Source organism: Lithobates pipiens, unplaced genomic scaffold (genome assembly GCF_037356315.1).
Source record: "Lithobates pipiens isolate NorthernLeopardFrog02 unplaced genomic scaffold, aLitPip1_a1.2 Scaffold_52, whole genome shotgun sequence".
In the NCBI taxonomy this organism is placed as follows: domain Eukaryota; kingdom Metazoa; phylum Chordata; class Amphibia; order Anura; family Ranidae; genus Lithobates; species Lithobates pipiens.
This window is the reverse complement of record NW_027507875.1, coordinates 5132457-5159117: the sequence shown is the minus strand read 5'-3', so window position 1 is coordinate 5159117 and position 26661 is coordinate 5132457. Positions and strand designations below refer to the sequence as shown.

Below are 26661 nucleotides of genomic sequence, written 5' to 3'. Positions count from 1 at the left end.
GCTCCGTACTGCGCATGCGCAGTACGGCGCGGACACTATATCATGGCCGGACAGTATATGGCAGAACACCGGCACCAGTCAACCACCGGTGTCATGTGCGTCGCTGTGTAATATAGAGCAGGGTCCGGAAAGCCAATACCTCCCCGCAATTTCGGTCGCAATAGCATTGCCCTACCAATACGCATATGTTTTCCGCGCCAGAGGAACTTGATAAAGATTGAGCGAACCGCATGAAAGAAAGTCTGGGGTATTTTGATAGGTAAGGCTTGTAGTAGATACAGAAGTCGTGGCATCGCGTTCATCTTCAACACATTACAGCGTCCGAACCATGACAGAGCTAGTAGGTCCCATCTTTTAAGGTCCGCTGTAAGCCCATAGGCTTCTTTTTATGTTGTTGGCTTTGACCTTTTTTTTTGCTTGTTTCTCAAGGCGACCATCTTGGCGTTTGTCAAGAGGGTTGGGCGTGTCTTGAAGAGAACGCTTACGGCCACATCAACCTGAAAGCACCCGATCTCGTCTGATTTCAGAGGCTAAGCAGCGTCAGGCCTGGTTAGTACCTGGATGGGAGACTGCCTGGGAAGACCAGGTGCCATAGAAGGATCTGGTCTGGTTAGTGTCTTGATTGGGAGATCGCCTGGGAATACTGGATGCCGTAGGCTTCTTTTTATGTTGCTGGCTTTGACCTGATTTTTTTAGCTTGTTTCCCAAGGTGACCATCTTGGCCTTTGTCAAGAGGCTTCAGAGTGCCCAAAGAGAGTGCCTACGGCCAAATCACCCTGAAAGAGCCCAATCTCATCTGATCTCGGAGGCTAAGTAGCGATGGGCCTGGTTAGTACCTGGATGGGAGACAGCTTGGGAATACCAGGTGCCGTAGGCTTCTCATTATGTTGTCGGCGTTGACCTGTTTTTTTTCCCTTGTTTCCCAAGGTGACCATCTTGGCATGTGTCAAGAGGGTTGAGAGTGCACAAAGAAATTGCCTACGGGCACAACACCCTGAAAGCGTCCAATCTTGTTTGGTCTCAGAGGCTAAGCAGGGTTGGGCCTGGTTTGTACCTGGATGGGAGACCGCCTGGGTTTTCCAGATGCCGCAGGCTTCTTTTTATGTTGTTGGTGTTGACCTGTTTTTTTCGCTTGTTTCCCAAAGTGATCATCTTGGCATTTGTCAAGAGGGTTGAGAGTGCCTAAAGAGATCGCTTACAGCCGCATCACCCTTAAAGCACCCTATCTTTTCTGATCTCAGAGGCTAAGAAGGGTTGGGCCTAGTTAGTACTTGAATGGGGGACGGCCTTGGAATACCAGGTGCCGTATTCTTCTTTTTATGTTGTTGGCGTTGACCTGTTTTTTTTCGCTTGTTTCCCAGGGTGACTATCTTGGCATTTTTCAAGAGGGATGAGAGTGCCCAAAGAGATTGCCTATGGGCACATCACCCTGAAAGCGCCCAATCTCCGCTGATCTCAGAGGCTAGAAAGGGTCGCGCCTTGTTAATACCTGGATGGGAGACCACCTGGAAATACTAGGTGCGGTAGGCTTCTTTTTATGTTGTTGGCGTTGACTTGTTTTTTTTGTTTGTTTCCCAAGGTGACCATCTTGGCGTTTGTCAAGAGGGTTGAGCGTGCCTGAAAAAATCTACTATGGCTGCATCACCCTGAAAGAGCCAAATCTCATTTGATCTCAGAGGCTAAGCAGGGTTGGGACCTGGTTAGTACCTGGATGGGAGACCGCCTGGGATTTCTCAATGCCATAGGCTTTTTTTTTAAGTTGTTGGCATTGACTTATTTTTTTTTTTTGTTTTATTCTTTTATTAAGTATAAGTAGAACAACATAAATATAACAGTCAACCATACAGCATGACCCAGGGTCACAATTACATGGTAACAAAAAATAGGCATCCAAATAACTCTGGGTTCTCAGAGGGGAGTCCTAGAGTTTCATGCAGAAAAGAGAGAAACCCCACCTCCGACATGTAGTACAGTATAACTAATGCAGCTCCGTTCGGACAAATGTAATCATGGAGAACAACTGGGACCACAGCGAGCCAGCTTATCATGACCTATGTGAACCAGAGTAAAATATTAGCCGGTCGTGTCCAGAACCCTGGGGTTCTTCTGGGTCCCAAAGGCTGGTAAGGAGACAAGGCATAGTGAAAAGGGAGGACGGGGAAGAAGCCTTAGGAAATGGACTCAGGATCGTCCAAATGTAAAAGTGGGTGATGTTATGTTGAAGGACAGCCAAGAGGGCAGGAATGAGTGGCCCGTAGGACTTGTTAATGCTCTAAGCAGGGATGGCAAGGTTAGAAAGGTGGAGGTCAAGATTGTGAAAAATGAGACTGCCAGAATTTATCTCAGACCTGTAATTGACAGTTTTGATCTTGGACTAGCTAGGATTCAATTTTCCTGTTTATCTGTTTTTTCTGCATAGCAGTAGTTATTTAGGTAGTGACATAATAAATTATGCCAGACAGAGTGTTCTGCCCATATTTTTTATGTGCTGTTACAGATTATACTGCAATGTTAGTTTCACGTTGCTGCCATCTAGTGGTCAGAATTAGTTATTATTTTGCCACAGCTTGACAGGAAGTGATATTTTCTTCACAGTGAAAGCTGGAACTGTACTTCCTTAATTTCATGACTGAATGCAGTAGAGCTCTTAACTATTCCTGGGCTAATGGTGGAATTGTCCGTGAGTACTTTCACTGATGTGAGGCTGCTGTATAATGGTTTTAATGCACTGACACATTTGTTTATGCTTATGTTGTAGTTTTACAAAGTTATTTGGAAAAAAGAATACATACACATCTGATGTCTCGTGTTTCTTGACTTCTGAATTATTTTTAAGTTGTCTGACTAGTGTTATACAACAGTTCAATAACGCAAAGCAGAACAGTGGGCGTTGCAGCACGTTTTCAAACCGCACAGCAAACTGCATTTTCTGTGTGGGTTGCGTGTTCGGAAATGTGTAGATGGATTCAGACACTGCCTAAATGGAAGCGCACACGCTATGCACATTTGTTGCCTTTTTGGAAACATGCAGAAAGGTTTTGCTGCCAAAACGCACAATGCTCCATGACCAAAAAGTTTATTTAAACTACTTTGGGGCGTTTGTCGCTTATAGGGCAGCCCATTCAAGTGATGTTTGTTTATATGGGAAAAACACAAAAAAAGTGAAGCAGGAACATGCATTTCCACTATGCTCGGGTGTGGATGGGATGTGCTGGGGAGTAAGCTTTTAGGCAGCAAGGATAACTAGGGAGGAGAGGGGGGTGGGTCAAAAAACAAAAACACTACATCAGAAGTCTCAAAGATTAAGACAAAACGTACCCCTAGCTGGTGATTTTATAATGGGAGTCGTGCTACACCAGAGTCACTAAAAAATACTGCAAGACTCAAGTCACTGAATTTAAGACAACACCTATTGAAATCTGTGTGTTTTCACTTTACCTGAGTAGCAGGTCACCAATAAATAGTCAATATGTATCAGTTCACAGGAACCATGAGGTAGATCAAAAACAGATTATAGGCGACTCACCTATAATCTGTTTTTGATCTACCTCATGGTTCCTGTGAACTGATACATATTGACTGAGCGCATTATTTATATAGCTGGTTGCCTTATGTGGCATATATAAAACAGCTTTGCTTTGCTCAGTTTTTTCCACAGTTTTTTGCATATACAATTTTTTTTTTATTTTTTTTGCACTATTTGCACATATTTTTTGGATTTTTTTTTGTACTCTGCACTTTATGGACACAAGAGATATACAGTTTTGCACTATTTTTGGACTTTTATTGATCCTTGATTAACGTTGGATGTTATATACAATATACGATATTTAAGACACTTATATTCTAGTCCACATTAACCACTTGCCACCCGCCCATTGTCAAATGACGGTGGCAAAGTGGTTTCAAAATCCTGACTGGACGTCATAGACCGTCCTCAGGATTTTGAGCCGCTGTGCGCCCCCGGGGGTGCGCATCACGGCGATCATTGTTGCGGGGTGTCAGTCTGATCCAATCACGGCTGATCACAGTGTAAATAGGAAGAGCCGGTGATCGGCTGTTCCTCACTCGCGTCTGTCAGACGCGAGTAGAAGAGAGCTGATGGGCTGCTCCTCTGAGAGGGGGGGTCTGTGCTGCACACTGGACCACCAGGGACTCCACCAGACCACCAGGGATGCCCAGCAGCAGGTATGCCACCCTAGACCACCAGGGATTCCAGTCAGTGCCATGATGTATGCCAATCAGTGCCCACAATGGGCATCACTGATTGGCATGCATTATTTTTTTTTTAACAGAAACATTTTTATTGGTCTTTTAACGGATACAGCAATGCATCACATCATATTTTTTACATATAAAATATAAAATACAATGTAACAAGCACAAAAAAGAAAAAGAAAAAAAAAAGGATCAGAGCAGAATCAAGCTATGGAGTATAGCGTACATTTAGATTTAGCAGTCATATTCCACAGAACATATCCGCACTGCACTTATCCCAGTATTCGTAGGGGACAACTCCTTATTTTGGCTGCTATAAAGGGTCAGGCCATTTGATCATAATACAGCACCTAACCATCTACAGTAGGTCGGGGTGAGGGGACCAGCGCATCAATACAGGTCAGCCCTGTGTCTCATAGTGCGCTTCTCTCTTGAACCCAACATCCCCAGATCTTAGTAAACGTTGTACCTTGTACAGCTGGAGGGCAGAATCAATCAGGGATTTCCAGTGGGCTACACTAGGTGGGTCCGATTTCTTCCACTGCATAAGAATAGTCTTTCTGGCATAGAACGCCGTATAAAACACAAACAGCTGTTTATATGTATTTGGTGCTACCCTGTCACATACGCCCAGCAGTAAAACTACCGGATCTAACCCCAACGAGAGGTCCCCAACTTCGTTGATCTCCCGCACCACACCTTCCCAAAATCGTATTATAACCGGGCACTCCCACACCACATGTATAAAGTGGTACACTTCGGGCATCTATCCGAGTATCCCGGGTATATTCTGGAAAGGCATTGCAGGGTATAGTATGGCCTATGAATACATTTCAACTGTATGTACCTGTCCTTAGCTGATATCATCAATGGCAAATATTTTTGTATCCCCCTCTTCCCAATCATCAGTCGCCAGGGTGGGGAGGTCCTCCTGCCATTTCTGGAAGAGGCTAGGTCCACCCCTGGCTGACCCCGTCGAGATCCTAAGATAAAGAGAGGAGAGGACACGATCTGCCTCCTGGGCCATGAGAAATTTCTCGACAATGTGGGAGTGTAAGATTACTCCTGAAGGAAATTGTGCTCTCAGTGCGTGGCGTAATTGTATGTAGCGAAAAATGATTCTGGAGGGGAAGTGGTATTCTTCTCTAAGGGAATCAAAGGGGATAAGTAATCCCCTCGGCATCACCTATTGCAGAGTTGTGACACCATACCTAGCCCAAAGGGCAGGGTCCGGTACCGAGTTGAGGTGTTTCAACTTTGGGTTTTCCCACAATGGGGTGTATGGCGACAGTGCGGCGGGCGGGTTCAATCGAGTCGTAACCTGATACCAAGCCCGAAGCGTAGTTCGCATAGGGGTAGTAAACTCAGGGTGAGCCTTCGGCCCTCTAAAGACTAAGTTACTCGATGCAGCATAGGAGCCTAAAATTGCCGCCTCCAGATTAACAAACGGGTTGGAGTGGAGCGGCATGAACCAGTACCGCTGCCCAATAATATTCCTTCAGACAGGGAAGGGCTAGACCCCCAAGTGACAGGGGCAATTGGAGGGTAGTTTGTGCTATTCTTGGTGTCGCCCCGGCCCATGTAAAGGTGTTCACTATCTGTTCTACCTTCTTAAAAAATGAATTGGGGATCAGGACCGGGGTGTTTCGAAAGACATATAAAAATTTCGGGAGAAACGTCATCTTGAGCAAGTTGACCCTACCCACCGGTGTCAGGGGTAGAGTTTTCCACATCTGGCACTTAGCCACTAGGTCCTGTAAGACTGGGTAAACATTATCTGTCAGATACTGCTTGGGCTCCCTCTGAACTTGTGATGGACGAACTTCCGACGGGACGTTTCGCGAACGTGAAACGCGAACGCGGCCGATAGTTCGCAAACCGTAACGTTTGCGGCAGGCCCCATTGACTTCAATGGGAGGCAAACTTTACAAACCTACAGGTCAAATTTGCAGCCACAAAATAATTACTAGCTGTGCACACATAGTCCCACCACATGGCCAAAGACATAACACATGTATGAGGTGAATCTGGGATCGACAACTACAAGCATTCTTTTTTTATATGTGAAATTCTGACAATTCAGGACTCATGAGGCAATGGATGCGAGGGAAGGTCAGGGTAGGCAAAGAAGAGGGTGCAGGAGATGATCACCAGCACCGTGATATAGAGCACTGACACCTGCACCGTGATAGAGTGATCTGACACCAGCACCGTGATAGAGAGCACTGACATCAGCAGCGTGACATAAAGCACTGACACCAGCACCGTAATATACAGCACTGACACCTGCACCGTGATACAGTGATCTGACACCAGCACCGTGATAGAGAGCACTGACATCAGCAGCGTGACATAAAGCACTGACACCAGCACCGTGATATACAGCACTGACACCTGCACCGTAAGTAGCCCCAGGAGGAAGTCAGCATAGCACAGGGATGGTGGGAGCCCCTCATAATGAGCATAGCACAGGGATGGTGGGAGCCCCTCATAATATGCACAGCAGAGGTACAGCCCCAGGAGGAAGTCAGCATAGCACAGGGATGGTGGGAGCCCCTCATAATAAGCAGCCCCAGGAGGAAGTCAGCATAGCACAGGGATGGTGGGAGCCCCTCATAATGAGCATAGCACAGAGATGGTGGGAGCCCCTCATAATAAGCAGCCCCAGGAGGAAGTCAGCATAGCACAGGGATGGTGGGAGCCCCTCATAATAAGCAGCCCCAGGAGGAAGTCAGCATAGCACAGGGATGGTGGGAGCCCCTCATAATGAGCATAGCACAGGGATGGTGGGAGCCCTTCATAATGAGCATAGCACAGGGATGGTGGGAGCCCCTCATAATATGCACAGCAGAGGTACAGCCCCAGGAGGAAGTCAGCACAGCACAGGGATGGTGGGAGCCCCTCATAATAAGCAGCCCTTGGAGGAAGTCAGCATAGCACAGGGATGGTGGGAGCGCCTGATAATGAGCATAGCACAGGGATGGTGGGAGCACCTCATAATGAGCATAGCACAGGGATGGTGGGAGCACCTCATAATATGCACAGCAGAGGTACAGCCCAAGGAGGAAGTCAGCACAGCACAGGGATGGTGGGAGCCCCTCATAATAAGCAGCCCCAGGAGGAAGCCAGCACAGCACAGGGATGGTGAACTTTACAAACCTACAGGTCATATTTGCAGCCACAAAATAATTACTAGCTGTGCACACATAGTCCCACCACATGGCCAATGACATAACACACGTATGATGTGAATCTGGGATCGACAATTACAAGCATTCTTTTTTTATATGTGAAATTCTGAAAATTCAGGACTCTTGAGACAACGGAGGTGAGGGAAGGTCAGGGTAGGCAAAGAAGAGGGTGCAGGAGATGATCACCAGCACCGTGATATAGAGCACTGACACCTGCACCGTGATAGAGTGATCTGACACCAGCACCGTGATAGTGAGCACTGACATCAGCAGCGTGACATAAAGCACTGACACCAGCACCGTGATATACAGCACTGACACCTGCACCGTGATAGAGTGATCTGACACCAGCACCGTGGTAGAGAGCACTGACATCAGCAGCGTGACATAAAGCACTGACACCAGCACCATGATATACAGCACTGACACCTGCACCGTAAGCAGCCCCAGGAGGAAGTCAGCATAGCACATGGATGGTGGGAGCCCCTCATAATGAGCATAGCACAGGGATGGTGGGAGCCCCTCATAATATGCACAGCAGAGGTACAGCCCCAGGAGTAAGTCAGCATAGCACAGGGATGGTGGGAGCCCCTCATAATAAGCAGCCCCAGGAGGAAGTCAGCATAGCACAGGGATGGTGGGAGCCCCTCATAATAAGCAGCCCCAGGAGGAAGTCAGCATAGCACAGGGATGGTGGGAGCCCCTCATAATGAGCATAGCACAGGGATGGTGGGAGCCTCTTATAATGAGCATAGCACAGGGATGGTGGGAGCCCCTCATAATATGCACAGCAGAGGTACAGCCCCAGGAGGATGTCAGCATAGCACAGGGATGGTGGGAGCCCCTCATAATAAGCAGCCCTTGGAGGAAGTCAGCATAGCACAGGGATGGTGGGAGCCCCTGATAATGAGCATAGCACAGGGATGGTGGGAGCACCTCATAATGAGCATAGCACAGGGATGGTGGGAGCACCTCATAATATGCACAGCAGAGGTACAGCCCAAGGAGGAAGTCAGCACAGCACAGGGATGGTGGGAGCCCCTCATAATAAGCAGCCCCAGGAGGAAGTCAGCACAGCACAGGGATGGTGAACTTTACAAACCTACAGGTCATATTTGCAGCCACAAAATAATTACTAGCTGTGCACACGTAGTCCCACCACATGGCCAATGACATAACACACGTATGATGTGAATCTGGGATCGACAATTACAAGCATTCTTTTTTTATATGTGAAATTCTGAAAATTCAGGACTCTTGAGACAATGGAGGTGAGGGAAGGTCAGGGTAGGCAAAGAAGAGGGTGCAGGAGATGATCACCAGCACCGTGATATAGAGCACTGACACCTGCACCGTGATAGAGTGATCTGACACCAGCACCGTGATAGTGAGCACTGACATCAGCAGCGTGACATAAAGCACTGACACCAGCACCGTGATATACAGCACTGACACCTGCACCGTCATAGAGTGATCTGACACCAGCACCGTGGTAGAGAGCACTGACATCAGCAGCGTGACATAAAGCACTGACACCAGCACCATGATATACAGCACTGACACCTGCACCGTAAGCAGCCCCAGGAGGAAGTCAGCATAGCACATGGATGGTGGGAGCCCCTCATAATGAGCATAGCACAGGGATGGTGGGAGCCCCTCATAATATGCACAGCAGAGGTACAGCCCCAGGAGTAAGTCAGCATAGCACAGGGATGGTGGGAGCCCCTCATAATAAGCAGCCCCAGGAGGAAGTCAGCATAGCACAGGGATGGTGGGAGCCCCTCATAATAAGCAGCCCCAGGAGGAAGTCAGCATAGCACAGGGATGGTGGGAGCCCCTCATAATGAGCATAGCACAGGGATGGTGGGAGCCTCTTATAATGAGCATAGCACAGGGATGGTGGTAGCCCCTCATAATATGCACAGCAGAGGTACAGCCCCAGGAGGATGTCAGCATAGCACAGGGATGGTGGGAGCCCCTCATAATAAGCAGCCCCAGAAGGAAGTCAGCACAGTACAGGGATGGTGGGAGCCCCTCATAATAAGCAGCCCCAGGAGAAATATGACACCGCTCAACCTCTTCAAACAGGAGGGTACGGGCATATAGTACGGTGTACTTTTTTTGTACAAGGAAGTGAGCCAAATTAAGAAAGAAGGTCTGTGTGCTCGATTAAAAAAATTGTTTATAGACATATACATGGTCTACTGGTCACATGTGTTGAATTCCTCCGAGATCCATGCCTCATTCATTTTTAGAAATGTGAGGTAGTTAACACTGTCGTGAGCTAGGCGTGTACGCTTATCGGTCATGATCCCCCCTGCTGCACTGAACGTCCTTTCGGACAGGACACTGGACGAGGGGCAAGCCAACAGTTCGATTGCAAATTGGGCAAGCTCTGGCCAGAGGTCAAGCCTGCCCACCCAGTACTCCAGGGGTTCATCACTCCTTAGAGCGTCCACATCGGCCGTTAACCCGATGTAGTCGGACACCTGACGGTCTAGGCGTTCCCTGATGCTGGATCCGGATGACACCTGTTGATGGGTCGGCTGAAAGAATGACCTCATATCAGAAGTCACCAACACATCTTCAAACCGGCCTCTTCTTGCAGGCGCTGTTGGATTGGTACCCGCAACTCCTTCTCTGGGAGTCGGAATTGCTCCTCTGCCAGTGCACGCAAAAGCAGAATGCAGCATTTCTCGAAGCAAGGCCTGGAAGTGCTCCATTCTGACAGCCCTCTGTGACGGCGGTAACATTTCCGCCATTTTGTGTTTGTACCGGGGGTCTAAGTACATTGCCACCCAGTACTGGTCCTTGACCCTTATGCTTTTTATACAGGGGTCCCTATTAAAACACTGGAGCATGAAGGCCCCCATTTGCACTAAACTGGAAGTGGTGTGGTGGCCTGGCTCCTGCTCATCATCCAGGATAATGTCGTCCTCTTCATTCTCCTCTCCCCATCCACGCACAACGGGGATCCCAGAAAGATTTAAAGCATGCTCTTCTTGCTCCTCCTCATCTGCCCCGGCACCATCCTCCTCTGACTCCTCTTCAGACTCCTGTTGTTCACTTGTCTCAGATAGAGTAGCCCCCCCTGGGAATTCATCCAGCATTGCGACTTCCTCATCTTCCCGCTCCTGCTCCTCCACAGCTTGATCAATGACACAACGCAATGCACGCTCCATAAAGAAGGCATAAGGTACCATGTCACTGATGGCGCCATGGCTGCGACTGACCAATTTGATGATCTCCTCAAATGGCCGCATATGTCTGCATGCGTCGCGCATGAGCAGCCACTAGCGTGGTGAAAAATAGCCCAGCTCCCCAGAACCTGTTCTGCCGAAGATCTCATACAGGTAGACGTTAACTGCACGTTTCTGCTGGAGCAGCCTATCAAGCATATAGAAGGTTGAGTTCCATCGCGTCGGGTAATCGCAAATAAGACGTCTGACCTGCAGATTGTGTCGCCGCTGAATGTCAGCAAGGCGAGACATGGACGTGTAAGATCTTCTGAAATCGGGCGAGATTTTCCTTGCCTGCCGCAAGATGTCCTGGACCCCAGGGTATTTGACAACGAATCGCTACACGACCAAGTTTAACCACTTCCCACCCGGCCAATGCATATATACGGCCGGGTGGGAGCCGTCTACTCCTGATAGGACATTCAGGAACGTCCTTCAGGGGTAGCGGGATCGAGCGCACGCGTGCCCGCGCAGCAGCGCGATCCCGATGTGCTCGTGTCACCCGGACACGGCACATCTCAGATCGGCAGGAGGGCTCTGTGATTGGCCCTCCTGATCACATGACGGCCGTGTCCAATCACGGCCGTCATGTGATGTAAACAAACAGCCGGTTGCTAGGCAATCGGCTCTCCTCTCCTCACACGGAAGTCACCGCTGAGGAGAGGAGAGCAGAACGCTGCAGCCGGCTGATGATCAGTGAGTATGGGCTGCTTTTTACAGCTTTTTACTCACTGATCATCAGTGTAGTGTCAACACACAACACACCACACAGTACAAACACAGTCCCCACACATGTCCCCAAAACATACATGTCCCCAAATAATAAAAACACATGTCCCTAATAATAAAAACATGTCCCCCACATATGTCCCACTAAAATCACATGTCCCAATGATTATCTGCACACATATGTACGTGATCACCTGCACACATATGTACATGATCATTTGCGTACATATGTCCGTGATCACACAAACCAATTATTATACACTTAACGGAATTTTTTTTACCAAAAACATGTAGCAGAATACATTTTGGCTTAAATTTATGACAAAATTTGATTTTATTGGATTTCTTTTCAAATAGAAAAAATAAAATATTGTTTTTTTTCCAAATTTCCGCTTTTTTTGCGCTTATATCGCAAAAAAAAAACGGAGTCGTGAATAAATAACACCAAAATAAAGCTCTATTTGTGCGAACAAAATGATAAAAATTTCATTTGGGTACAGTGTAGCATGACCACGCAATTGTCACTGAAAGCGCTAGAGCGATGAAAGCTGAAAATTGGGCTGGGAAGGAAGGGGGCGAAAGTACCCTGTATTGAAGTGGTTAAGATGTGTGCCATGCATGGCACGTGCGTAATTTTGCCTTGTTTCAATGCACTAAGCAGATTGGCACCGTTGTCACACACCACTTTACCAACTGTCAAATTGAGCGGTGTTAGCCACTGATCTGCCTGTGAACGCAAAGCTGAAAGGAGTGCCGGGCCAGTGTGGCTCTTTGCTTCCAGGCACAACAGACGCAGCACGGCATGGCAACGTCTCACCTGGCATGTCGAATAGGTTCTGGGGAGCTTGGGCGGCACAGCGGAAGAGACGCTAGCAGCGGAAAAGGAGGAGTCAGCCGAGGAGGAGAGGGAGGAGGATGGAGTAGGAGGAGGAGGAGAAGAAGAGCCAGGCCTGCATGCAATCCGTGGCGGTAAAACCAAATCTACACGGGTGCCACGGGTTACATGCTTGGCGGCCTTCAGAAGGTTCACCCAGTGGGCAGTAAAAGTGATATACCTTCCCTGCCCGTGTTTTCTAGACCACGTGTCTGTGGTCAGATGTATCTTGGCACCGACACTGTGTGCCAGAGATACATTCACTTGCCGCTGAACATGGCCATATAGCTCTGGGATGCCCTTCTGTGAGAAATACTTCCTTCCTGGGACCTTCCATTGTGGTGTTCCAATGGCCACAAATTTTCTAAAGGCCTCCGAGTCCACCAGTTTATATGGCAGTAGTAGGCGGGCTGTCAGTTCTGACAAGCCAGCCTTCAACCGTTGGGCAAGAGGGTTATCCGGCGTCATCATTTTTTTCGAACATTAGGCCCACGGAAGCCTGCCTTTTTGCAGAAAAATGTGAGCTTGGCGTGATGGAAGGTGGAGTGGAGGACAATTGTGAGGAGAGAGGAGAAGAAGTAGAAGACGAGGCTGGACGATGAGAGCCTGGAGAGTGGCTTTGTATGTTCCGTTGCTCCCACTGGGCTCGGTGATGGCTGCTCATGTGCCTTCTTAAGGCAGTCATCCCTAGGTGAGTGTTGGGCTTACCGCGACTAATGCGTTGACTGCAAAGATTGCAGATGGCAACACTATTGTCAGCAGCGGACACGTTAAAAAAAGCCCACACTGCGGAGCCATGTGCCGGCGTCCTGGGAGTGCCAGATGTGACCGTACATGGTCGATGACTCGCTCCTGATACATTAGCAGTCTGCTTTGTCCCTCCTGTGCAATGTAAGTTATTCCTGCTTCTCCCCCCTATCTGCTGGTCCATATCTCCCTCTGAACTCCCCTTCTCTTCCTCTCTTGTGGGCACCCACGTGATATCACTAGACACATCATAATCGACGTCACCTTCCCCACCACTATAATTAGAGATCTTGGGTAGGCAGCAACACCAGTGACCAACCTCCTCCTTGGGCTGATCCGGGTACTGTCGTCAGACTGCTGAGTGGCGGTTGTTGCTACCTCCTCTTCCTGATCCAATGCCAAGAGTGGCTGCGCATCAAAAATGACTTGATATGGATCGGAAAATAATTCCTGTGACTCAAGTGGAAGGTATGTGGTGGTGTTGTTGGTGGTAGTGTCTTTAGGGGTGCACATAGCAGAGAGTGAAGAAGAAGGTGCAGATCGAGAGAATGAGGAGGGTGCAGAAGAGTAAGGCTGAGTGAGCCACTCAACCAATTCTGGTGCTTCCTTTGACGCAATCGCATGCACCTTCTGCAATTTCCCACTTTGGCTCAAGCCTGTTGCTCCTGCCCTACCCCTACCACCCCTGCGAAAGGGCCTGCCTCTTCCTCTGCCTGTCATTTTTTAAATGACCCTGTGACAAAACTCTCGACAGAAGTGCAGTATGTATGTGGAAGAAGGTATATAACACCCCGCTTCAATCTGTTTTTTTTTGGCGGGCCACTGGTCTATCACACCAGTTACAATACTTTTTTTTGGATTGCGTTTGTCACTCTTTGTACTATCGCTGCAGAACCGCTCAGCAGTCACAATGCTGCACAGTGGAAACGCACTATACTATGCTTTCTATATGTGCAAGTATTTTATACGTGTATTACACAACTATATACTGCACACCAAATAGTACACCTATACCAGTCCTTAAAGACCTTTGTGGAACTAGTAGGTTGTGATTAGCAGACTGTACCTCACTCAACCCTATATACTGTAGTACACTATACCTTACCAGTCCTTATAAGGACCTTTGTGAAACTAGTAGGTTGTGATTAGCAAAGTGTGCCTCAGTCCCTATACTGATAAAGGACTGCTGCAGAATAGGGCAGCAGTCAGCAGTAGTGCACCTCAACCCTATATATTGTGGACCTATACCAGTCCTTAAGGATTAGCAGACTGTACCTCACTCAACCCTATATACTGTAGTACGCTATACCTTACCAGTTCTTAGAAGGACCTTTGTGGAACTAGTAGTTTGTGATTTGCAGACTGTATTTCACTCAACCCTATATACTGTAGTACACTATACATTACCAGTCCTTATAAGGACCTTTGTGGAACTAGTAGGTTGTGATTAGCAGACTGTACCTCACTCAACCCTATATACTGTAGTACGCTATACTTTACCAGTCCTTATAAGGACCTTTGTGGAACTAGTAGGTTGTGATTAGCAGACTGTACCTCAGTCCCTATACTGATAAAGAACTGCTGCAGAATAGGGCAGCAGTCAGCAGTAGTGCACCTCAACCCTATATATTGTGGACCTATACCAGTCCTTAAGGATTAGCAGACTGTACCTCACTCAACCCTATATACTGTAGTACGCTATACCTTACCAGTTCTTAGAAGGACCTTTGTGGAACTAGTAGTTTGTGATTTGCAGACTGTACTTCACTCAACCCTATATACTGTAGTACACTATACATTACCAGTCCTTATAAGGACCTTTGTGGAACTAGTAGGTTGTGATTAGCAGACTGTACCTCACTCAACCCTATATACTGTAGTACGCTATACTTTACCAGTCCTTATAAGGACCTTTGTGGAACTAGTAGGTTGTGATTAGCAGACTGTACCTCAGTCCCTATACTGATAAAGAACTGCTGCAGAATAGGGCAGCAGTCAGCAGTAGTGCACCTCAACCCTATATATTGTGGACCTATACCAGTCCTTAAGGATTAGCAGACTGTACCTCACTCAACCCTATATACTGTAGTACGCTATACCTTACCAGTCCTTATAAGGACCTTTGTGGAACTAGTAGGTTGTGATTAGCAGACTGTACCTCAGTCCCTATACTGATAAAGAACTGCTGCAGAATAGGGCAGCAGTCAGCAGTTGTGCACCTCAACCCTATATATTGTGGACCTATACCAGTCCTTAAGGATTAGCAGACTGTACCTCACTCAACCCTATATACTGTAGTACGCTATACCTTACCAGTTCTTAGAAGGACCTTTGTGGAACTAGTAGGTTGTGATTTGCAGACTGTACTTCACTCAACCCTATATACTGTAGTACGCTATACATTACCAGTCCTTATAAGGACCTTTGTGGAACTAGTAGGTTGTGATTAGCAGACTGTACCTCACTCAACCCTATATACTGTAGTACGCTATACTTTACCAGTCCTTATAAGGACCTTTGTGGAACTAGTAGGTTGTGATTAGCAGACTGTACCTCAGTCCCTATACTGATAAAGAACTGCTGCAGAATAGGGCAACAGTCAGCAGTAGTGCACCTCAACCCTATATATTGTGGACCTATACCAGTCCTTAAGGATTAGCAGACTGTACCTCACTCAACCCTATATACTGTAGTACGCTATACCTTACCAGTCCTTATAAGGACCTTTGTGGAACTAGTAGGTTGTGATTAGCAGACTGTACCTCAGTCCCTATACTGATAAAGGACTACTGCAGCAGAAGGGCAGCAGTCAAGTATAATATTCTTTCTATATTTGGAAGAAATAATATTATACGTGTAGAACCCTATTACCACACCAGTCCTGAAAAGGACCTTTGTGGACCTAATAGTAACAGCTAATGATTAAACTGACTGTCCCTCACTGCTACACACAGCTTCCTGTCTGTCCCTATTTACACTGACAAAACACAGGCTGCTGCAACAATAACTTGAATAGCACTGCACTCAAAACTATATCCTGTACTACTACACCATACCAGTCCTGAAAAGGGCTTTTGTGGACCTAATAGTAACAGCTAATGATTAAACTGACTGTCCCTCTCTGCAACACACAGCGTCCTGTCTGTCCCTCTCTCGGCACTGACAAAAGACAATCTGCTGCAACAATGACTTGAATAGCAGTGCCTCAAACCTATATCCTGAACTACATCTACACCATACCAGTCCTTAAAAGGACTTTTGTGGTCCTAATAGCTAGCGATTTGGGTCACTGCAGTCTCTCCCTGCTCCACACAGCAACCTCTCCCTATAGTGACAGTAGAAAGAATGTAAAATGGCCGCCAGATCGGGTCTATTTATAAGTTAGGGGGAATGTCCAAGTGTCCATGTGCTGTAAAGTCACAATTGGCTGTCCTGTACCACATGATGGATGTGTCATCATAGGCCTAAGTTCTTTTACACAGTAAACACGTAAGTCCACCGGGCGAACAGCGGCAATAGTCTGCCGATTGGGCGGACCGCGAGCAGCCGAAATGCGCCGTGAACCGACCGCCGGGCGAACCGTTCGGCCATCCCTACTCTGAACCTCTATTCCTAGGTAGCAAAACTTATCTACAGTCCGTAGAGAGGTACAGGTAGATACAACGAAGGGAGCGGGTGACAGGGGGAACAGTAAAGACTTATCCCAGTTGATGTGTACCCCGAGAAGGAGCCAAATTCGTCTGAGGTTAAGGGCCATTTCCAATGTCGAGGACGCATCTGGGAGATAGAGGAGAGCGTCGATTGGCATGCATTATTGTTTGGCACTGATTGCCATCCATCAGTACAATACAATGCCGCCTATCAGTGCCCATCCGTGCCACCTATGAATGAATGAATGAAATGAATGATGTGCTTGGGTGATGTGATTCGATGCGATGTGTTGGGAGCGGCGCGATTCGATGTTCTGATGCGATTTGATGTGTTGGGGTGATGCAATGTGCTTTGGGCGATGCAATGTGCTGGGGGCGATTCGATGTGCTGGGGGAGATGCGATTCGATGTTCTGGGAGATGCAATTCGATGTGCTTTGGGCATTACGATGCGCTGGGGGTGATGCAATGTGCTGGGGGAGATGCAATGTGATGGGGAGATGCGATTCGATTTGCTGGGGAGATGAGATGTGCTGGGGCGATGCGATTCGATGTACTGATACAATTCGAAGTGTTGAGGGTGATGCAATGTGCTGGGGGTGATGCGATTCGATGTTCTGGGGGAGATGCGATGCGATGTGATGTGCTTGGGTGTTGCGATTTGATGTTCTGGGAGAGATGCGATTCAATGTGCTGGGGCGATTCAATGCGATGTGCTTGGGTGATGCGATTTGATGCGATCTGTTGGGGCGACGCGATTCGATGTTCTGATGCGATTTGATGTGTCGGGGGTGATGCAATGTGCTTTGGGCGATGCAATGAGAAGTTTTGGGGGAGATGTGATTCGATGTGTTGGGGGCGTTGTGATGCAATGTGCTGGGGCGATGCGATTTTACGGGGAGGGGGGCGATGCAATGTGCTGGGGGAATATTTTCTTATTTTTAACCCGATTATCTATGTAACATAGAGAAAGTTGTTTGCGCAAATAGTTGTAAATAAGCAGTTTTTTTTAAATACTCCCACCATCCCATCTAAGGCCCCATTCACACATGCGGACATTATGTGCGTATTTCATCCATCCGTTTGCGGATAAAGTACGGACATACATGCATTCCTATGGGATAGCGGGTGTCGGTGGATGAACATCCGCAAACACCCGATATCGTCTGCCTCCGCAATTGTCCGATTCTGCAGACGGAGGAAAATCCTATTTTTCTATCCGTCTGCAGAGCGGATCGGATGAACACGGACAGGCGATCCCCCATAGAGGAGAGCGGAGAGCTGACAGGGCGGTCCATGCACAGTGTACTGGGACCGCCCTGTTATCCCCTGGCTCAGCGGGGACAACAAAGCGATCCCCGCTGAGCAAGCGGATCATCACGGGGCGGATCATTACTGATCCATCCCGTGTGAAAGGGGCCTAACACCAAAACACAAGCACAATTTTTCAAAATTAATATGCACAGTTTGAACTTCATAAAGTCGTCTTCAATACGTCTAGATGCATAAATGAATTGTGTTGCTGACATTATTTTTTTTTTAATTATTACTTTTTTCTGTACAGCTTTTTATTTAAAAAGAAAAAAAATCAGCTGAGTGTAGATATGTGTGTGTATTGTGGCAGCACGCAGGTAAAGTCACCTGGTTGTATCCAGGATGGGAAATATGTGTGCCCTAGATTCAGGCTTTATGCAGACTTTTACAATTAGAGGGGAAGAGTTAAAGAGGGATTCCGCCCAAAAAAAAAATATTAAAAGCCAGCAGCTATAAATACTACAGCTGCTGACTTTTAATAAATGGACACTCACCTGTCCCGGGTTCCAGCGATGCCGACAGCCGAGGCCGATCGACCGCTCGGGCCTCGGCTGCTGCCGCCGCCATTCGAGGTGAGGAAATCAGGAAGTAAAGCGAATCGGCTTCACTTCCCGGTTCCCTACTGCGCATGCGAGAGCCTCGCCGTGCAATAGGAGATCTCCGCGCTGTCACTGGGACCCGTGTGTGTCCCAGTAGACAGCGCGGCAGGGCAGGAAATGGCGTAGACTCCCGTGGGAGTCTATGCCCGGAAGTGGGTGAAAATACCTGTCTTTGACAGGTATCTCCACCCCCCTCCCCCCTGAAAGGTGTCAATTGTGACACCGGAGGGGGGGAGGGGTTCCGATCAGCGGAGGTTCCACTTTAGGGTGGAATCCCGCTTTAAGGAGCCCAGCTGAAGTAAGTGGGCTCATTAAGACCTCTACAAAAAACCCCAGCATGCTTAGGGAGATGCTCCATCCTGGAACCAGTTTTGTGTTGTATAGACTGGGAAGTGTGATATCTGTTCTGTGCGGTGAGTAGGGATGAGCTTCGTGTTCGAGTCGAACGTACGTTCGACTCGAACATTGGCTGTTCGGCCATTCGGCGAATTCCGAACGTTTGGGCCGTTCGCGTCAAAATTCGAGTGGCGCGCGCGGACCACAATGCACTGCGGTGGCGCAGTGTATTGCTGGCTCATGATTGGCCAAGCATGCACTGTGACCCCGCATGCTTGGCCAATCGTAGCACCAGCAGCGAGGAGAGCCATGATTGGCCACAGGCATCCTGCCTGTGGCCAATCATAGCTCAGGCTGTGTAGTGCACGCCCCACACTATATAAGGCCGCCTTTAAGGCGGCCTCGTGTAGTGTGTTAGCATCTGAAGCAGTGGGTGTTCTGTGTACCTTCAACACAGTACACACCAATCGTTTTTGGCTGATTTCCTATCTTGCTGCTGTGTAGTGGTTGTTGTCTGTGCCCTGACCGCAGTATACACCACTATATTCACCTCAGCTATATAGCTAGTGATCTAGCTTTAACCACTTAACAACTGCCCATTGCTGATTAACGGCTTCAGGGCGGTTGTTTAACTCTGAGAGGCCGTTAATTAACGGCCTCCCAGAATTCTGCTCTCGCGCGCCCCCTGGGGCGCGCACTCGAGAGCATCCGTGACCGCCGGGTCCACAGGACCCGGCGCATCACGGATCACGGTAAATGGCCGCTCGTCGCGGCCGTTTACCACGTGATCGCTCCGTCAAATGACGGAGTGATCACTTGTAAACAAACCGGCGTCATGTTATGACGCCGGTTCCTCCCTCCCCTCTCTGTACCGGTCGGTACAGCGGAGGGGAAAGAGATCGGTGTCAGCAGCGATGTGGGCTGCATCTGCAGTGCCCACATCGCTGCTCACCGAATTTAACCCCTCAATTCCCTGCCAATACTCTGCAATACCAGTGCATACTCTGCAGTACCCTGCCATTACTCTGCAGTACCCCGCCATTACTCTGCAGTACCCCGCCATAACTCTGCAGTGCAGTACCCTGCCATTACTCTGCAGTACCCTGCCATTACTCTGCAGTACCCCCCATTACTCTGCAGTACCCCCCAATACTCTGCAGTACCCGCCATTACTCTGCAGTACCCCGCCATTACTCTGCAGTGCAGTACCCTGCCATTACTCTGGAGTACCCTGCCATTACTCTGCAGTACCCCCCATTACTCTGCAGTAACAACCATTACTCTGCAGTACCCTACCATTACTCTGGAGTACCCCCCAATACTCTGCAGTACCCTGCTATTACTCTGTAGTACCCCGCCAATACCCCGCCACAACTCTGCAATACCCTGCCATAAATTGCCATACCCAGCCATACTCGGAGATACCCAGCCATACTCGGTGATACCCTGAAATACCCAGCCATAGACGCCCCCCACCCCTCACCGCCCTCCGGTGCTTCTACCAACTCGCCAGTACGATCAAAGCCAGAATCTTTTTTTTATTTTTTATTTCAGGCTTCCCAGCCTAGAGGTGAGATGTGGGGTCATATTGACCCCCAGATTTCACTGTAAAGAGGACCTGTCACCCCATATTCCTATTACAAGGGATGTTTACATTCCTTGTAATAGGAATAAAAGTGATCAAAAATATATTTTTGGGGAAAAAAATGTCAAACTAAAATAAGTAAAATGAATAAGTAAAAAAGTAAAATGAACAAAAAAAAAAAAAAAACTGGTATGTAACCAGTTTTTTTTTTTTTTTTGTTCATTTTACTTTTTGAGTTGCAAAAAAACAAGCAGAAAAATAAAACAGGTTGTCGACGTCAACAACATATATAAAAAAAAGCCTACGGCACCTGGTATTCCCAGGCGGGCACCCATTCAGGTACTAACAAGGCCCGACCCTGCTTAGCATCCGAGATCAGACGAGATTGGGCGCATTCAGGGTGATGTGGCCTTAGGCAAACTTGCTGGTCACTCTAAACCCTCTTGAAAAAACGCCAAGATGGTCACCTCGGTAAACAAGCAGAAAAATAAAACAGGTCGTTGACGCCAACAACATATTAAACAAAAAGCCTACGGCACCTGGTATTCCCAAGCGGTCTCCCATCAAGGTACTAACCAGTAGGGATGGCCGAACTGTTTGCCCGGCGGTCGTGTCGTGGCGAATTTCGGCTGTTCGCGGTCCGCCCGTTCGGCCGACTATTGCCGCTGTGCTGACTTCCTCCTGGGGCTGCTTATTATGAGGGGCTCCCACCATCCCTGTGCTGTGCTGACTTCTTCCTGGGGCTGTACCTCTGCTGTGCATATTATGAGGGGCTCCCACCATCCCTGTGCTGTGCTGACTTCTTCCTGGGGCTGTACCTCTGCTGTGCATATTATGAGGGGCTCCCACCATCCCTGTGCTATGCTCATTATGAGGGGCTCCCACCATCCCTGTGCTATGCTGACTTCCTCCTGGGGCTGCTCATTATGAGGGGCTCCCAACATCCCTGTGATGTGCTGACTTCCTCCTGATGCTGCTTATAATGAGGGGCTCCCACCATCCCTGTGCTATGCTGACTTCCTCCTGGGGCTGTACATCTGCTGGGCATATTATGAGGGGCTCCCACAATCCCTGTGCTATGCTCATTATGAGGGGCTCCCACCATCCCTGTGCTATGCACATTATGAGGGGCTCCCACCATCCCTGTGCTATGCTGACTTCCTCCTGGGGCTGCTCATTATGAGGGGCTCCCACCATCCCTGTGCTGTGCTGACTTCCTCCTGGGACTGCTTATTATGAAGGGCTCCCACCATCCCTGTGCTATGCTGACTTCCTCCTGGGGCTGTACCTCTGCTGTGCATATTATGAGGGGCTCCCACCATCCCTGTGCTATGCTCATTATGAGGGGCTCCCATCATCCCTGTGCTGTGCTGACTTCCTCCTGGGGCTGCTTATTATGAGGGGCTCCCACCATCCCTGTGCTATGCTGACTTACTCCTGGGGCTGTACCTCTGCTGTGCATATTATGAGGGGCTTCCACCATCCCTGTGCTATGCTCATTATGAGGGGCTCCCACCATCCCTGTGCTATGCTCATTATGAGGGGCTCCCACCATCCCTGTGCTATGCTGACTTACTCCTGGGGCTGCTTACGGTGCAGGTGTCAGTGCTGTATATCACAGTGCTGGTGTCAGTGCTGTATATCACGGTGCTGGTGTCAGTGCTGTATATCACGGTGCTGGTGTCAGTGCTTTATGTCACGCTGCTGATGTCAGTGCTCTCTATCACGGTGCATGTGTCATTGCTGTATGTCACGCTGCTGAGGTCAGTGCTCTCTATCACGGTGCAGGTGTCATTGCTGTATGTCACGCTGCTGATGTCAGTGCTCTCTATCACGGTGCTGGTGTCAGATCACTCTATCACGGTACAGGTGTCATTGCTTTATGTCACGCTGCTGATGTCAGTGCTCTCTATCACGGAGCTGGTGTCAGATCACTCTATCACGGTGCAGGTGTCATTGCTGTATGTCACACTGCTGATGTCAGTGCTCTCTATCACGGTGCTGGTGTCAGATGACTCTATCACGGTACAGGTGTCATTGCTGTATGTCACGCTGCTGGTGATCATCTCCTGCACCCTCTTCTTTGCCTACCCTGACCTTCCCTCTCCTCCATTGCCTTCATGCGCTCCACAGTCCTGAATTGTCACAATTTCACATATAAAAAAAGAATGCTTGTAGTTGTCGATCCCAGATTCACCTCATACATGTGTTATGTCATTGGCCATGTGGTGGGACTATGTTTGCCAGCTAGTAATTATTTTGTGGGTGCAAATTTGACCTGTAGGTTTGCAAACTTCGCATCCCATTGAAGTCAATGGGGCCCGCCGCGGACGTTACGGTTCGCGAACTATCGGTCGCGTTCGCGAAACGTCCAGTCGGAAGTTTGTCCATCTCTACTAACCAGGCCCAACCCTGCTTAGCATCAGAGATCGGACGAGATCGGGCGCTTTTAGGGTGATGTGGCCGTAGGCAATCTTGCTGGCCACTCTCAACCCTCTTGACAAATGCCAAGATGGTCACCTCTGCAATCAAGCAAAAAAATAAAACAGGTCATCGACGTCAACAACATATTAAAAAAATAGCCTATGGCACCTGGTATTCCCAGGTGGTTTGTAAGAGGGGGGTACTGGGGGTCAGGTTTGGGTGGGCCGAAAAATCATATAAATCATGGCTCCTGTATATCCTGGATCAGGGATAAGGCTAGTAAGGGGGGTATCACTTGATAAATTGACCACCCAATGCCTGCAATATTGTAAGGTAGTAAACGGGCCCCTGCTTTCAGGGTAGTATGATGTTTAGTAAAGTATATAGAATTACTAGCTCCTCTATTATGATATGAGGTCTGCAATATGAAGAATAGTTCATATAAGACATAGAGGTAAGTGCCAATATAAATGTCGCAGCAGGGCACAAGATCGGATCAGTCACTAAAATATACCAAGTGCTCTGTTCGATGTATACTTTACCGATAGGTGTCTCGGGTCCTTCTAGGCGCTCATTTGGCCGTGGTAATGTTTCGTTAGAGAGTAAAAGGCTACAACTATATGGGATCCGAGCAGGAATGGTGTCTAGTCGAGTGCGTGCGTTGAATGCTCTCTCGTCTGACGGGTTGGAGGCCCAGGACTGCTCCAGGTAGAAATCATGGTGGTAACCGGAGTCGGGGATATTGAAGCTAGTGTAAGTGTCTGTAGTCTTTCAAGGCAGGTGAGTAAGGGAATGGTCCATATGCAAGGCAGAGGAAAGGAGAGCGGCACTAGGCAGGGTATGAAGCATGTAGGCTAATCCACCGTCGCATGGGTGTCCCGGAGCTCTCGTGAGGCGACAGGTCTAGCGGTCCCTGCGTGCTCTGTGAGGTAGCGGGGCCGAAGTCGGGCTCGTCGGTGGGTGGCGGGGTCGGTGTCCCCCAAGTGGTCTGAAGGTGGATGGCGACCTATGTCTGCGAGATCTGGACAGTTGAGTTTCCATGAGATCTTCAGTGCTGCGGGTGTTGGGTGAAATGTGGACCCGAAAATCAGCATACCGATTAGGTACTTCAACCAGTGGCAGGTCCAGCATTTTGCAGAAGGTTTCTAGATCTTCTGGCACTTTTAAGATGGCAGTGCGGCCCTGGTAAGAGGCTTGCAGAGCGAACAGAAACTTCCAGCGATAGAGGATGTCTCTCTGCCTCAGCACGTCAAGTAATGGGCGCAAGTCTCTTCGATATTTCAGCGTGATCGCCGAAAGATCCTGATATATCTGGATCGAATGGCCTTCAAATGTCAGGTTCGGATCCCTCCTAGTTTTTTTAAGAACCTCTTCTTTGAGGGTATAGTCGTTAACATAACAGATGACATCCTGTGGGGGATCAGAATCTTTGCCATTAGGCCTAAGGGCTCTATGTATCCGCTCCATAGCTATAGGTGTACCGGAGGGTCGGACTAGCAGCTGGTTGAATAGGGATGTGACCGCTGGGAGGATTTGCTCAGGCTCGATCGACTCCGGGAGGCCTCTCATCCTCAGATTGTGTCTTCGTCCCCTATTGTCGATATCTTCGACACGGCGCTGGAAGTCTCTGAGCTGCCAGGTGTGTGTGTCGAGGAGGTCCCCATGATGTGACAGTGTTTTTCAGGTAAAATCCTTGGTGATCGATCTTTTTTAGGCTGAGGTAAGACGGAGCAAAAAGCTTAAGCAGCCATCCTCTCTCTAGGCAAGCCACGCCCTCCCGGCTTTTTTTTTTTATATGTTTTTGGCGTCGACGACCTGTTCTGTTTTTCTGCTTGTTTGCAGAGGTGACCATATTGGCGTTTGTCAAGAGGGTTGAGAGTGGCCAGCAAGATTGCCTTTGGCCACATCACCCTGAATGCGCCCGATCTTGTCTGATCTTGGGTGCTAAGCAGGGTCGGGCCTGGTTAGCACCTGGATGGGACACCCCCTGGGAACCCCAGGTGCCGTAGGCTTTTTTTTTCATATGTTTTTGGCGTCGACGACCTGTTTTATTCTTCTGCTTGTTTGCAGAGGTGACCATCTTGCCATTTTTCAAGAGGGTTGAGAGTGGCCAGCAAGATCGCCTACGGCCCTATCACCCGGGAATATGCCTGATCTTGTCTGATCTCGGATGCTAAGCAGGGTTGGGCATGCTTAGTACCTGAATAGGAGACTGCCTGGGAATACCAGGTGCCGTAGGCTTTATTATAATATGTTGTTGACTTCGACGACCTGTTTTATTTTTCTGCTTGTTTGCCGAGGTGACCATCTTGGCGTTTGTCACTTTCTTTCAGTAGCTGTCATTCCCATTTCATCATTGTTATAAGAGTCTCTGAGCACAAATAAAAAAAAAGCCTACGGCACCTGGTATTCCCAGGCAGTCTCCCATCCAGGTACTAACCAGGCCTGATCCTGCTTATCATCCAAGATCAGACGAGATTGGGTGCATTCAGGGTGATGTGGCCATAGCCCATCTTGCTGGCCACTCTCAACCCTCTTGACAAACGCCAAGATGGTCACCTCAGCAAACAAGTAGAAAAATAAAACAGGTCGTCGACACCAACAACATATTAAAAAAAAGCCTACGGCACATGGTTTTCCCAGGCGTTCTCCCCTCCAGGTACTGACCCTGCTTAGCATCCAAGATCAGACGAGATCGGGAGCATTCAGGGTGATGTGGCTATAGGCGAACTTGCTGGCCACTCTAAACCCTCTTGACAAACGCCAAGATGGTCATCTCGGCAAACAAGCAGAAAAATAAAACAGGTCGTCGATGTCAACAACATATTAAAAAAAGCCTACAGCATCTGGTATTCCCAGGCAGTCTCCTATCCAGGTACTAAGCATGCACAACCCTGCTTAGCATCCGAGAACAGACGAGATCAGGCATATTTCGGGTGATAGAGCGGTAGGCGATCTTGCTGGCCACTCTCAACCCTCTTGACAAACGCCAATATGGTCACTTCGGCAAACAAGCAGAAAAATAAAACAGGCCGTCGACGCCAATAACATATAAAAAAAAAAGCCTACGGCACCTGGTATTCCCAGGCGGTCTCCCATCCAGGTACTAACCAAGCCTGACTCTGCTTAGCATCCGAGATCAGACAAGATCGGGCGCATTCAGGGTGATCTGGCCGTAGGCGATCTTGCTGGCCACTCTCAACCCTCTTGAAAAACACCAAGATGGTCACCTCTGCAAACAAGCAGAAAAATAAAAGAGGTCGTCGACGCCAAAAACATAAAAAAAAAAATGCCTACGGCACCTGGTATTCCCAGTCGGTCTCCCATCCAGGTACTAACCAAGCCTGACCCTGCTTAGCATTCAAGATCAGACAAGATCGGGTGCATTCAGGGTTATGTGGCTGTAGGCAATCTTGCTGGCCACTATCAACCCTCTTGACAAACGCCAAGATGGTCACCTCGCAAACAAGCAGAAAAATAAAACAGGTCGTCGACGTCAACAACATATTAAAATAAAAATGCCGGGAGGGCGTGGCTTGCCTAGAGAGAGGATGGCTGCTTAAGCTTTTTGCTCCGTCTTTCCTCAGCCTAAAAAAGATCGATCACAGAGGATTTTACCTGAAAAACACTGTCACATCATGGGGACCTCCTCACGTGGACCCTCTGCATCTAGATCCCGCTCACCAAGGGACCTGGGAACCCGTAATACCCAGACAATACCGGATCTCTTCAGGAACCAGGGGGCCGACATGGCGG

The 26661-nt window shown here is 48.6% G+C and overlaps 7 pseudogenes; 3 read left to right on the top strand and 4 right to left on the bottom strand.

Annotated features, from left to right (window-relative positions):
* The first annotated feature begins 758 nt into the window (after positions 1-758).
* On the top strand, positions 759-877 carry LOC143957290 (5S ribosomal RNA; annotated as a pseudogene).
* Positions 878-20779: 19902 nt separating this feature from the next.
* LOC143957235 (5S ribosomal RNA) lies at positions 20780-20898 on the bottom strand (annotated as a pseudogene).
* Positions 20899-24798: 3900 nt separating this feature from the next.
* On the top strand, positions 24799-24917 carry LOC143957323 (5S ribosomal RNA; annotated as a pseudogene).
* Positions 24918-25026: 109 nt separating this feature from the next.
* On the top strand, positions 25027-25146 carry LOC143957493 (5S ribosomal RNA; annotated as a pseudogene).
* A 150-nt stretch (positions 25147-25296) lies between these two features.
* LOC143957224 (5S ribosomal RNA) lies at positions 25297-25415 on the bottom strand (annotated as a pseudogene).
* A 552-nt stretch (positions 25416-25967) lies between these two features.
* On the bottom strand, positions 25968-26086 carry LOC143957253 (5S ribosomal RNA; annotated as a pseudogene).
* Positions 26087-26195: 109 nt separating this feature from the next.
* On the bottom strand, positions 26196-26314 carry LOC143957309 (5S ribosomal RNA; annotated as a pseudogene).
* Positions 26315-26661: the final 347 nt, after the last annotated feature.